At 39.4% G+C, this 14525-nt stretch overlaps 1 pseudogene; it reads left to right on the forward strand.

The window, feature by feature from the left end:
• Positions 1-341: 341 nt before the first annotated feature.
• On the forward strand, positions 342-1774 carry LOC117711672 (olfactory receptor 1500-like; annotated as a pseudogene).
• Positions 1775-14525: the final 12751 nt, after the last annotated feature.

The following is a 14525-nucleotide window of genomic DNA, read 5'->3' on the forward strand; positions in this document are numbered from 1 at the left end:
AAGATTAATACTGTAGAGTATACCACATACCTTGTGTGTCACAAACCATGCCCCTTTTCATTGAAATGTGGATATGGTTGTTGGGGGAAGAATCAACAGATTGTATAGGATTTGGTTTGTGTATTATCATCTACCAAGGACAACTGAGGAATTAAATAGAACAAGATTATTCCATGACATAGTGAGGTAAAGATATAAAAACCAAAGAATGTGAATAATAAAAGAATATTCTTCCTAAATAAACAAATAAGACAAAATAGTAAAATTGATCTATGATCTTATACAGTCTCAACCACTGGGAGTTTAAAGACATGTAATTTTTTCTTAAAGTCATTGGAGGCATGACTGGGAACAACCAAACTTTGATCTTGGAGTTCCTCTTCCTGAGTCTGCCCATCCTGTCAGAGTATCATCTCCTGTTCTATGCTCGGTTCCTGGCCATGTACCTCACCATCATCCTGGGGAACCTGCTGATAATTCTCTTTGTTCGACTAGACTCCCATCTCCACACACCCATGTACTTGTTTCTCAGCAACTTGTCCTTCTATGACCTCTGATTTTCCTCTGTCACAATGCCCAAGTTGCTGCAGAACATGCAGAGTCAAGTACAATCTATATCCTATGCAGGCTGCCTGACACAGCTGTACTTCTTTATGGTTTTCGGAGACATGGAGAGCTTCCTTCTTGTAGTCATGGCCTATGACTGCTATGTGGCCATCCTCTTTCCTTTGCATTACACCAGCATCATGAGCACCAAGCTCTGTGCTTCACTAGTGCTACTCCTGTGGATGCTGACAACATCTCATGCCCTGCTGCACACCCTACTCATGGCTAGATTGTCTTTTTGTGAGAAGAATGTGATTCTCCACTTTTCTGTGACATTTCTGCGCTTCTAAAGTTGTCCTGCTCAGACACTTATGTTAATGAGTTGATGATATTTATCATGGGCGGGCTCATCAGTATTATTCCATTTCTACTCATTGTTATATCCTATGTAAGGATTTTTTTTCTCCATTTTCAAGGTTCCATCTTCTCAGGACATCCACAAGGTCTTCTCCACCTGTGGTAACCATCTGTCTGTGGTGACCTTGTTTTATGGGACAATTATTGGTCTCTACTTATGTCCATCAGGTAGTAATTCTACTGTGAAGGAGATTGCCATGGCCATGATGTACACAGTGGTGACTCCCATGCTGAACCCTTTCATCTACAACCTGATGAACAGAGACATGAAGAGGGCTCTAATAAGAGTTATCTGTAATAAGAAAGTCTCTCTGTAATTGTAATTGCAGTACTTTGGATTTTATCTAATTTTATGTAATAAATGTATTGATATTTATATTTTATATCAGATATTGTCCCTCATCATAGGACCTACAAGGAAGTCCATGCTAAAAAGCTGTTCAGTATGCGAAAGAGAAGAGATTTGGTGGAGTATTAAAAGTAGGATATATTGTATTTGGTATCTGTCTACAACTTCCTCCTTACCTTGCATAAACAGTCATGAAAATGCACAGTGGATGCGATACTGTCTAATGTGATCTCTGTTTCTCTTATGTTACTGCAAAATTTTATCATGTTACCCTGATTTTGTGTTCATGAATATATCAGTTGAAACAGCTTAGTTAATGGATTTATGACATTGGGTAATAATGAAATCTCTTCAGTAGTCTACTTCCTTCTAGTCTTTCCTACAGGTTCTCTCATACTGATTTTGACATTATGTTTTTCTCTTAACTGCCCATATACTTTCTACCCATGATATATTTTCTGAGTTGTCTTGACCCTGAATAAATTTGTTAGAATCAGTTTGTACAATTTTCATTTGTATAATTTGTCTTAATTTGGAAGTGATTTGTAACTAGGGACCATTTAATTTACTGCTCTAAGATGAGGAAAAGAAAAAAAGATAAAAGTTGGTAATGCCTCATGTATGTTCATATTTTACTTCATAAAAGATCCATCTCTAGTGGATAGCTGTTTTTACCCTTGTGGCAATTTCAAAGAAATAGAGAAAGTTCTGTTACATAAACTGAAGATAATGAAGTTAAATGACTTCTCATCTCACATGAAGGGGCAGTGTGTGAATGTGTATGAGACCATAGAGCAATTCTACTTTTTTATCTCATTACTGTAGAAAGAAGAGTTTTTATTTTTTATATTTTTTGAGACTATGACATGGAATAACCTTTGTCCATTCATTTCCTCAGTTGTCCTTGGTAGTTGATGACACACAAATCTATTTGTTTATGCTCTGCTGACTACTACCCACTGCCACATCATCTTCATGTGAAGACATTCCTGCCTCCAAGGGCTTTTCACTACCTGGGGAACATACTAACTTGAGCCTCTGTGTAATCATCAATAGAAATACACACACCTTGAGCTCTTCTGTTTCCACAAAGTATTCTCTTCATACTTTATTTTGTTTCTTGAATTATGATGTCATCTCCCACCCACTGATCTACATAACCACACTGATCTATACACACAGACACACACAAACACACACACATATTTACAAAAGTGGATAATAGCTCATAGAATTTTGAGTTTTACCTTTTTATTGAATATTGTTTTATAATATTTGTATTGTAGTTCTTATGTAGTTAAGACTGTACCTGTTGCTGCCATAGCTAAACTCTGAAATCTCACTGTCACAATATAATAGAATTATCAGTGACATGACAGAAATATATAAATTAAATCTGTTCCTTCCTCATGTGAGATACAAAGTTTAAAAGACAGAAATAAATTCTATATGCAATAATAATAACATTGTATATAACAGTTATAGAATGAAAACAAAAGCTCTGTTGAACAATACAAAGAAATAGTACAGTACAAAAATATAGTCAAGAATGCCTGTATACTTAAACATTTTAAAAAATTTAACTTACACATAAAAACATAAAATTGTATTAACCTAATAGAGTATGATAAATACCATATGTAATGTAAATGATTGGCTGTGTGTGAAGAGAAGAGGAGGTAAGGAACAAAGGAGGTTAACAGAAAAATTGAACAAAAATGTTAGAAATCAAGCCAGGTGTGATAATATGCCTGTGGTCTCAGCACACATTCGACTCAGGCAGAATCATCAATGTAAATGTGAGGCCAACCCAGTTGCAGTGTGACCCTGTAAAATTAGCTTTACTGCACAATGAAACCATGTGAGGTTAGCCACGCTTGCTGCACAGTATAACCCTGTGAGGTCAGCCTGAGGTGCAAAGTAAGATCCTGTGAGGTCAGCCTGAGATGAAGAGTGAGACCATTTGTGGGATGGAACTCCCAAACATTGATGTTGGGCCTGTGGAATATTGAGCGTAAAGTTACCATATGAATGAGAAATTATTATTCACATAGCTACAACAAGTTGTGGAATTAAAAAAACTGGTTTTGCTTTTATTATTCATGCAAATACAATTTATAATGGTCACAAATAGAATGATCAATCAAATGATGATCAGAAAAATAAAATGTATTATACTGATACAATGAAACATTGTTCAACAACAAAAAAATGAATAAATTACTGGCACATGCAACCATGTAGGTTAATCTGCATACATGGCAAATGTAAAGAGTTGATATTTCATGGTAAAATTTCATTCGTATACCTTAGAAGCCATATGACAATGATCATAAAAAGGTTACGGACTTCTTCATATTTATGTTTTTACCATAGATTTGTGTTGCTTGCAGCCTTGGGCAGAGAAGGTCATTATCCTAATGGGTGCTGGTTAACACTGAGTCACGGAAATGTTCAATGGCTGAGACTAAGTGACTATGATATGCATCCATAGATGGGATCTTATCTGGACCATCCATTCTCCAAGTGTCAGGGAGCATCATGAAAGAAGAGGTACAAAGATTGGAAGAGAAAGGAGTGAAAAACTGTGAGATTCTGACCTCTGGTGATGACAGAGCTGTTGCAAACATAAACTTACAGTGATGGTGGTCACTTGAACAAAACTCATACAAGATCAAACCAGTTTGATCAATTCCAACAGAGTTTACATCCTACCCCTAAATGAAGAGCTATGAGTAATTGACAATTGCAGAGAGAGGAAGCATTCTTGTTCTGCAGTGTTGAGCCCCCAGATGGGTTATCCAATACAAAGTCCTAGAAGCATATACATGCAGGCAACACTAAATGTGCTCAGGGAGCTGTATTTACATATGGATTTGCTTATGTGTATGTGGAACAACAAAGACTTAAGAAGAAGAAGCTGTGAATTTGGGATGGTGTCAGATATAGGAGGAGTATGACAGAGGAATGAAAGAGGTAATTGTATTTTAAATTTTAAAATAATACAGCATGGAAGCGGGAGAGGCTCTTAATGCCCTACTTCTGTCCGAGGAGCACTTGGCAGTTGACAGCTACTTGGGGAGGGAGAGTCTCTTTTTCTGTGAAGGGGGATGGACATTGTCAAGTTGCCCACATACAAGATGCCCACAGCCATGTACATATGGGCAACCCTAATTGGACTTAGTTATAAAATGCTAGTTATTATTATTATTATTAATGACCTTAGTTTATAAGAGAGATGTACATGGGAGGAGAGCCAAAGAGTTGAAGAGAAGGTATTGAGAAAGATATGGTGAAGATGGATTGTATACAATCTAAGAAGTTCAAAATTAATAAAAATAGATACATTGAGAGAATATTAAATTCTCCCAAAACTCAGAAGCTTTAAAAATTTGAAATTCTACAACTGTCTATATGTACATGTATATGTAATTTACAAATAATGTATATGTATCTGTAATGTGCATGTAATTTACATGTATGTGTATGTATATACTTACATATATATGTAATTTATGTCATTTACATATTATATGTGAGAGATGGTATTTAGGAAAGGATACAGCAAGCAATTGAATTTTCTGGATAAGGTCCACCATTTAGCATGGCTATGATGTGTGTGTCTGGAGAGGCACAGCCCTAGAGACTTTGTCCCGGGCTTCCTTTCTGCTGATGACATGCTTTTCCTGCCACTATTACATAGCCCAATGATTCCTGGGCATTAGCCAACCCTAGTGGTCAAATTTCCTGCAGATCAACATGAAGATAAACTTTCAAGAATTAATGCTGTTTAGATGAATTAATGATGTTATAGAATTTCTGATTTGATTCAAATAATTTTAGGAGGTATGTTCAAGGAGATGGTGTTAGGTTCCCCCCCCCCCAAATGTAATGAAGTTAGAATCAAAAATAGACTTTCCTCTTCCTCATAGAATAGTAAGCAAAGGCTTCATAATAAGTAATACAATGAGCTTTCATAAATTGCACCAAGAAGAGAAATAGGCTTGGGACAGATTTGTGATCAAGGAAAAACATTCATTCTAGGTCAGGTTCAAGGATGAGAACCTAGGTGTGCACTATGATAAATCAAGGCTATATGAAACTGTTCCTTTGACTACATAATGAGATTATAGAATGAAACACTGCTTTAAACTTATTATGGACATCTTTTTGTAACTACCTTTTTGGGTAACATTTTATCTATGAGATAATTTTTTTCTTACTTAGAGAACTTTTTGCTAAAATCTATAAAAAGCTGAGAGTAAAAATAAAGGCCTGGTGTAACTCTTTTCTCTTTTATTCACTGTGTGTATAGCTCTGTGTATGGCTGACTTTTCACCCCCCACTTTTCCTTTCTCTCTGGCTCAGGAAGAGTTAACAAACTCTGAGCCTCATCCCTGACCAGTGAGAACCCATGAACTGAAGAGTAAAGTGTCCAAATAACTACCTTTCTTTTCTTTTTTTGTTTTTTTAATTAAATTATTTTATTTATATACATTCAATAGTTGTCCACTTCCAGATACCCCCTCATAAATTCTTCATCCCCTCACTCCTTGCCTCTGAGAGTGTGCTCCACCATCTTCCCACCCACCCCTCCTTACTCTCACCAGCATCCCTCTTCTCTGGGGTATCATGTTTCCACAGGATTGAGTGCATCCTCTCCCATTGAGCCTGGACAAAGCAGTACTCTTTTACATATGTGCCCAGGGCCACAGACCAGCCCATGCATGCTCCTTGGTTTTTGGCTTAGTTTCTGGGAGCTCTGAAGGTTCTGGATTAGTTGACACTGTTGTTCTTCCAATGGGGTTGCAATCCTTCTCAACTCCTTCAGTTCTTCCTCTAACTCTTCCATATGGGTCTCTGACCTCAACCCAATGGTTGGCTGAGAGTATCTGCATGAGTCTCAGTCAGTTGCTGGTACAGCCTTTCAGAGGACAGCCATGCCAGACTCCTGTCTGCAAGAACAATATGCCCTCAGTAATAGTGTCAGGGTTTGATGTGTGTGCATGGATGAAGTTTGGCTGATTACTGCATGGCCTTTTTTTTTCAGTCTCTGCTCCATTTTTGTCCCCACATTTTTTTGGATAGGAACAAATATGGGTCAAAAATTTTGAAGATGAATAGGTGGTCCTTTGCCTCAACTGGGGGCCATGTCTATTCACTGGAGGTGGTCTCTTCAGGTTCCATCTCCCCCATTGTTGGGAATTTCAACTAATGTCATTCCCATTGAATCCTGGTAGTCTTTCAGATCTCAGGTCTCTAGGATTTTCTAGAGGTTCCCCATATGTCCTCCTGTCTCACCCATACCTGATTCTGGTCCACTCTCTTTATTCTTCCTTCCCTCTCCCACCCAGGTTCCTTCTTACCTCTGCCTCCCATGATTATTTTGGTCCCCAGTCTAAGAGGATGTGAGGTATCCACACTTAGGCCTTCCTTCTTGTTAAGCTTCCTATGGTTATGCATTGTTTCGTGGGTATTCTGAACTTTTTGGCTTATCCCCACTTATCATAATCACATACCAAGCATGTCCTTTTGGGTCTGGGTTACCTCACTCAGGATGATATTTTCTAGTTTCATCCATTTGCCCACAAATTTTATGATGTCCTTGTTTTGCCAAAAATGTTGCAACCGGCTCCGCTCTACCTGGCTTGAAACAAAAGACTTAACAAGCCTGAATAGTTACTATGTTGCAGCCTGCTCTGCTCTGCCTGGCTTCAAACTGCCACTACGGTCTTTGGGTCAGGGTCTAGAAGGAGAGAGAGTGAGGATAAGGAGAAAAGATGCAAGGAATGGAGACAAGACAGAGGTTCTGATCAAGTCTCTAGTCAAGTCTCTTTATTTTAAGGGAAATCTAGGGTATTTATACACTTTTGCCACGCCCCTTGTAGGCACGTGAATATGATGTAAGCCTTGGAGGCGTGGATAGCTGCTTTTTTTCTCATTTTTAAAAAATTTTTTATTCAATATTTTATTTACACTTCAGATGCCATCCCCTTTCCCCATTCCCAGCCCCCCCTTAGAAAACTCCTATCCCATGCCCCGTTTTCCTTTTTGCACTTAAACATTTTTTAAAAAATGTTAATTAAAGGCTTAATAAGTTTGGTAATGCTCAATCAGAGGTGTAACCCACTACCCAACCTAGATATATCAACTATCTTTGACTGGTGGAGATATGTGAACATCTGCCTCCCTGTCTCCCCCTCTTTCTCTCTCTCATCACCTAGCTTCTCCTCACTTTGTTCTCCTCCTCTCCTTACTCCTTCTATTCCTCTCAGTGCTCCTCCCACCTTAGCTCCTCCTACCTATCACCCTTCCTGTTAAAATAAAACTTTTCTCTCAAAATACAATTAGAGTATAATTATGCCAATTTGTACCAGTGAGGTACAAGATAGTCCTAATACCCAGTCCATCATTTTGTTGATTAACCAGAACCTCTGTCATCTATCCTAACTAAAACACTTAGTTCTGAACCTGGCTTTTTCCTTGGCTTTAGAATGAATGTCAGCTGAAAACCATCCTCTCAAATCTTTTCTCTCAAGGTAAATTGTCAGGATTGGCTATGAGACTATAAGTTTTCAACCCCGTCAGAAATCCAGAATGACTGAGTTAACTAAAATTGTGGGAAGCACAAAGCATAGCTTCTAAAACTTAGCCAATTTATAGAGACCTCTGAACACCTGGACACTCCCTCTACTACATAACGTTGGAGCATCTGTTCTTCCGCCTTCTGGCCCAGGATCATCTGACAGACCTTAGTGCTGCAGAATTATTAAGGGCTGATTACTCTGTCTAGGCGGATATAATCAGTCGACTATTCTGCGAGTGTGTCCTTTTCTGGACAGTAATTTGACTATAGAAGGACAGAGGCACTTCTTGTCTAGTGGCTGTCTCACCACAACTGGAGTAACTCCAAAGATGCTCAATTTTCTTCTTAGAATTCAATATATGAAGCTGTCAGGAGCAGACAGGCCTCTAATCAAAATGAACATTAATACAGAAATGTTTGTCATGTCAATTCTGTGGATTTCTGATGTTTTGAAAACCAACTATCCATGTAAGGTAATCTGGACTGTTGCCTGTTAACTCCACTCAGCTATTTCTAAATAAAACATAGAAAACACCCTAACGATAAACTCCAACCCATGAATTTGCTGTAGTCCCTTAACTCACAGGCTGATCATCTCAAATCAGTTAAAAAAAGTTAAAGAAGGACTGGGTCTAAGCCTTGTATTCCTAAGTGTGTTATACTGGTACAATGCCTATGAGGGTAACAATATTCATCTCACTCTTATATCAATAAGAAGCTTGTACCAATGAAAACCTTAAAATTTGTAATCAAAGTAAATTGGTGCCTTTTAAGAATTTATATCTTCATCTTGATACTAGTTATACAGATTTTTACTAATAGGTTATGGCTATGCAATAAACCCTAGCTAATCCTCTCTATTTCCACAAAACCACTACTTTTCCCTAGAAAGACAGCCCAACATTTACCACCTTAGTCCCCAAGCCCAGGGAATAGGGGTGCTGACTCTTCCTTAGTTTCTTCAATCTGACTATGGGCGTTGAGATATTAGAAGAGGAATGGGGAGAAGAGCAAAATGATAAGCCTCTGATCCTGTGTCTTCACTGCCTCCAGATGGAATTCCCGGACCTCAGAGGTTTGAGCAGGTTTGCCCAGCTTTCTTGCTATCCAACACAAAAATCCCTTGGATAGCTGCTTTTTAACTGCTTTCTGCTAAAGGTCGGCTCCCAGCAGGTCCCCCTTTTTAATTATTTTTTCAAAAGGGAAGGCTGGGAAAACTTATGGAAACCATGCCTGTCCTAGGTTGGAACAAATGACCCCAGCCTCCCTTTCCCGTCCTTGGATACTCAACAGCCATTGGTTGAGCTCCTGTCTTAGGATGGTGAGGCCTCCCTTCTTTTAGGGGCAAGGCTCTCGATATGTTCTCTTACCCATCATTGACTATCCGGCTTAGCGTGTAAGTTAGGGGTTAATCCTTGTCAGTCTTGATGACAGAGGTTTCAGAGTCCCCTACTTCCAGCCTGTAATAATGGACCTGTATGGGTTTCATTTGAATAGCATCTATCTGTTGCCGTACAAAAGCCATCAGTCTGTTGAACAGCGTAAACCTGAGAGACAAGAGACTTAATGCCTAAATAGTCAGTATAACAGCAACACTCTTTTTAAAGGGCAACACACAGAAATATGGAACTGATCATAGCTTTGATCTTAACAAAACAAGTAAGGAAATTCCCTGTTCCTGCTCAGTCAATCTCAAACCCCCAAAACAACTATAACAACTGTGGTAGTGGGTTTAAACAATGTACCCCACTAAATCATAAGTCAGAGAATCAAGAGTCCAATAGAGCCACCCTGGAGATTCAGGTGGTGATGTCTCTTCAGCATTGAGAACTTCCCAAGTCAGGTTTGCTCGTTGATCTGTTCCAGTTTGAAGGCAATTGTGAAGCATCTTCATGTTTCCTTCATATTTCCTGCAAAGAAAAAAATACGCTTCTCAGGGGGTTTCTCCTCCCTGGATTTGTTATTGTTGTCTATTTGTTTAATCAGTCTCTCTGGCAGCCAATGTGCAGTATCTGCAGTTTGGGAATATATGCAAACAGAACCTCTTCCCCAGATAAGCACTGGATCTGGCCCATTCCAGGTTCCAGTTAATGGGTCTTTCCAGAGGACTGTTGCAAAATTCTTTTTGGTATCAGTATGCCAGAATCTATCTGCAGCAGATTTTCCTTCAGAATCCAAAGTTTAAAAATTTAAAATAAAGAGTGTGTGATGAAGAATATGTCGGGGGGATCCCTTGGTAGGATACCATTCCCCTTTTAAAATTTTTTTAAATTGACGTTTAATGGTTTGATGTGCCCTTTCTACTATACCTTGGCCCTGTGGGTTATATGGAATACCCGTTTTATGTAGTATTCCCAATTTTTCACAGAATTGGTGGAAACTGCAGCTTGTATTACCTGGGCCATTGTCAGTTTTTATCTGTTTAGGCACACCCAATACAGCGATTGCAGTAAGCATATGAGTGATCACATGCTTGCTTGCTTGCTTCTCCAGTTTGTAATGTCGCATAAATGAAGCCACCGTATGTATCTACACATACATGTATATATTTTGCTTGCCAAATTCATTATAATGAGTAACATCCATTTGTCAGAGACTGTTTGGTATCAGTCCCTTTGGATTTACACCCAAATGAGGAACTGGTAAACACATGATTGACATTGTTTGACAATTTGTCTAGCTTGTTCTCTGGTAATTTTAAACATAACTTTTAAAGTTTTAGAATTAAGGTGATGTAACTCATGAGCCTTTATGGCCTGATCCAAATTAGATGGCAGATCTGATAAAGTCACTGAGGCTACACGAGTAGCTAGATCTGCCTTGGTGTTTCCTTCAGAGAGAGGACCTGGTAGCCCAGTGTGGGCTCTCAGGTGTCCTATAAAGAATTTACACTTTCTCCTCAAAATTAATTGTTGGCACTGTAAAAACAAATTGGCTGCTTCTGAGGAATGCTTTATTTGTGCAGCAGTTTCTAACAAAGGGATAGACTGAGCTATATATGAGCTATCTGTGTAAATATTAATGGTTTGATTTGGAAATGCTTGAAACACAGCAATAACAGCATGTAATTCAACCAATTGAGCTGACACAGATGATGTTGCAAAGAAGATTACTTGATCTTTAAAGGCATAAGCAGCTGTTCCTGATGAGGAACCATCAGTGAAAACTATCAATGCTTCCTTGATAGGTGCATGTGCAGTACAAGTTGGAAAAACAAATGTATGGCGATTACAAAACTGAACCAATTTATCTGGTGGATAATGTTTATCTAGCTGACCACCAAATGAGGCACATGCAATAGGCCAGACTTCAGAATTCTGCATAAACCAATCAATCTGATGCCTTGTATAGGGTTATACTATATCAGGATCTTTTCCAAAATATTTTTGACTGTTATCTCTGCCTAACATAATCATATCTGCTACAGCTGCATAGTATGGATTAAGAACCTTCTTGGGGGGTGAGGGAAGACGAACCCATAATATGGGTGCAGTTTGCCAAAAAACTGCAGTAGGAGTTAGTTTAGTGTTAAAAATAAGAAAATATAAAGGCTTAGAATAATTAATATGAGTTACAAATTGGGATGAAATAGCACTCTCTACTTTCTGTAAGGCTTTTCTACCCTCCTCTGTTAAAGCCCTGTCAGACTTAGGGTCAGGATCTCCCTTGAGAATATCAGAGGCTTCAATTCTCCTGTCTTGAGTTTCAAATATGGTTGTAGCCAATTAATGTCTCCCAGTAGTTTTTGAAAATCATTAAGTGTCTTAAGGGACTCAGTCCTCAGTGTGGCCTTACTATTAACAATACGGGGACCATTAATCTGAAATCCTAAATAAGTATATGGATCTTATAATTGCACCTTTTCTGGTGCTATTTGTAACCCTGCACTCTGTAAAGCTGTTCTAAGATCATCAAAGCACTGGAGGACCTGTTTTCCATCTTTTCCAGCTATTAAAATATCATCCATGAAATGAATCATGCAGATTTGCTTCCACATAGTTCTAACACCTTTTATGGCAGAAGCCACAAACTTTTGGCACAAGGTAGGACTGTTAGCCATACCCTGAGGCAAGACCTTCCATTGATATCTTTTCATAGGTTCTCTAAAGGTTATAGAGGGAACACTGAAAGCAAAGTGCTTTCTTATCATTAGGATGCAAGGGGATAGTAAAAAACAGTCTTTTAAATCTATAACTATTTTATAATAACCTAAAGGTATGGCCACTGGTATGGGCAGCCCAGGTTGTAAGGCTCCCATCCTAATCATGGTTGTGTTAACAGCCCTCAAGTCTTGCAACAATCTCCACTTTCCTGACTTTTTCCTAATGACAAATATTGGGGTATTCCAGGGAGAGTTACTCTCTTCTTCTAAATGTCCTGCCTGTAATTGCTCCTGCACTAGCAACTGGGCAGCTTGTAATTTTTCAGTGGCTAGGGACCACTGATCCACCCAGATGGGTGAGTACCCCTCCCAGGTGATGGGATCCGCACAACGCCCTAGGGATGCAGCTGAATCAGTAGCCCCCATCAAAAATATCCCAAGCCTCTTCTTCCAGTTTTACCATAAACCTCAATAGGATGAGTGATCCCATCTTCACTTTTCCCTAATCCTTTCCCTGGGGAAAATCCAGAGTTTATCATTTGAGCTGTAATTACTTCATTAGGGCTGCACATAATCAATCCCAACTGGGATAACAGATCTTGGCCCCAGAGATTAATGGGAAGGCCTGAGATGACATAGGGTTGTATATATCCTGTATTTCCTTCTTTATCTTTCCACGTCAGCACCTTAGAGCTTTGTTGTGCGTTTTGACTTTGGCCAATACCCCTTAAGTTGGTAAAGGTTGGGGTCAGAGGCCAGGTAGCAGACCAATCACTTTGTTTTAGGATAGTCACATCAGCTCCTGTGTCAACCAAGCCTTGAAATTCCTTTCCATCAAGCCAAATTGTCATTATAGGTTTTTTTTTTTTTAACTATAGGCTGTACCCAGTATGCATCAGAGGAACCAAAGCCTTGATCTCCTCTTTTAGGATTCTTATATTTGTGATTAGTAGGGAACAATGGAAGTAACAATAGTTGAGCTATCCTCCTTCCTGTAGGAATAGTGACTATATTCTGAATTGCCTGTGCCATTACCTTAATCTCACCCTGATAATCATTGTCTATAACTCCAGGAAATATTTGTAGTCCCTGCATAGTAGCACTGCTTCTTCCTACTATCAGGCCAAATACATTTGGATAGAGTGGTCCAAACACTCCAGTGGGTAAGGCCTGAGGTCCCATTTCTGGGGTTAATACTGTGTGGGTGGCAGAACTGAGGTCCAGTCCTGTGCTTCCTGGTGTTGCTCGACTAAGTTCAGAAAGGGATTGGTGTTTGCTGGTATGACATTGACTGCTCCATAAGCCTGTTTTGGCTTGCATTGGTTCGGAGCCTGGAGCTGGCCCCTGTTCCCATTTCCCTGATTATGGGAAAGGGTGTTTCCTTGTGCGTCTCTTTTTGACTTACATTCACTAGCCCAATGCCTTCCACGTTTGCAACGTGGGCAGAGCCCAGACTGTTTGCTGGGCTGTTTCTGGGTTAACTCATTTTCTGCCTTGCAATCTCTTGCAAAGTGTCTGGGCTTGCCACATTTAAAACATGCCTTTCTGTCTCTACTTGCTAAAAGTTTTCTTACTGATTGTCCTTGCATAGCAGCCGCCATAGCTAAACCCTGTTGGTAGGAGGGCCCTATATCAGAACAGAGTCTGATATACCCTGTAAGATCTGTCTTTTTCCTGTAGGGTCTAATGGCCACTTGGCAGGCAGGATTGGCATTTTCATATGCAAGTTGTTTCACATAGTCTACACCTGCCTCTGCATCACCAAAAATCCTTCCTGCTGTTGTCATTAATCGATGAACAAAGTCAGAAAATCAGGCCCTTGCCTGACTGCTGTTAAAGATGCACCAGGGTCTCCCTTTGCTGGGAGTTTACACCAAGCCTTCATAGCTGCATTTTGAATTTGAGCATATAAACCTGGATCATATTGCATCTGGTTATCACTAGAAGCAAATTGCCCTTCTCCTACTAAGGCATCAAAGGACCAACCATTGCCTGCCTGAATGTTTCTACTAGCTGTCTCTTTACAATTCTCATGATACTCTGATTTCCAAATAAAATAGTCTCCACAACTAAGAACTGCTCTCACTAAAGTATTCCAATCACTAGGAGTCAACCACTCCTCTGCGACAGACTCTAAAATTGCAAGAGTAAAGGGAGCAATGGCACCGTATTGAGATATGACATTTTTAAATTCTTTAATAATTTGAAAATTAAAACCTGTGTGATGTCTCCAAGCAACACCTTGAGCATCTCTGGTCTCTGATACAGGGAAAGCCTCAGTGTCTTCCTCCTCTGGCTGATCTGCAGTTGAACTAAGGCTAGAGGATAGGGACTGCCTTTGGACACTGGGTTGAGGAACGTGAAAAACCGGGGGATTTTCACACTTGGCCTCTCGAGACCTCTTCCCTGTCCTTAATTTTTGTCACTGATTAATTAAGTCCTGATACTCTTTTTCCAACTCTATTAGTTGTTTAAGAATAGAAATTTTGTTCTGTAACTCCTTTCTGGGATCTACAACCACTGTC

The sequence above is a fragment of the Arvicanthis niloticus genome, chromosome 6, assembly GCF_011762505.2.
Source record: "Arvicanthis niloticus isolate mArvNil1 chromosome 6, mArvNil1.pat.X, whole genome shotgun sequence".
Classification (NCBI taxonomy): domain Eukaryota; kingdom Metazoa; phylum Chordata; class Mammalia; order Rodentia; family Muridae; genus Arvicanthis; species Arvicanthis niloticus.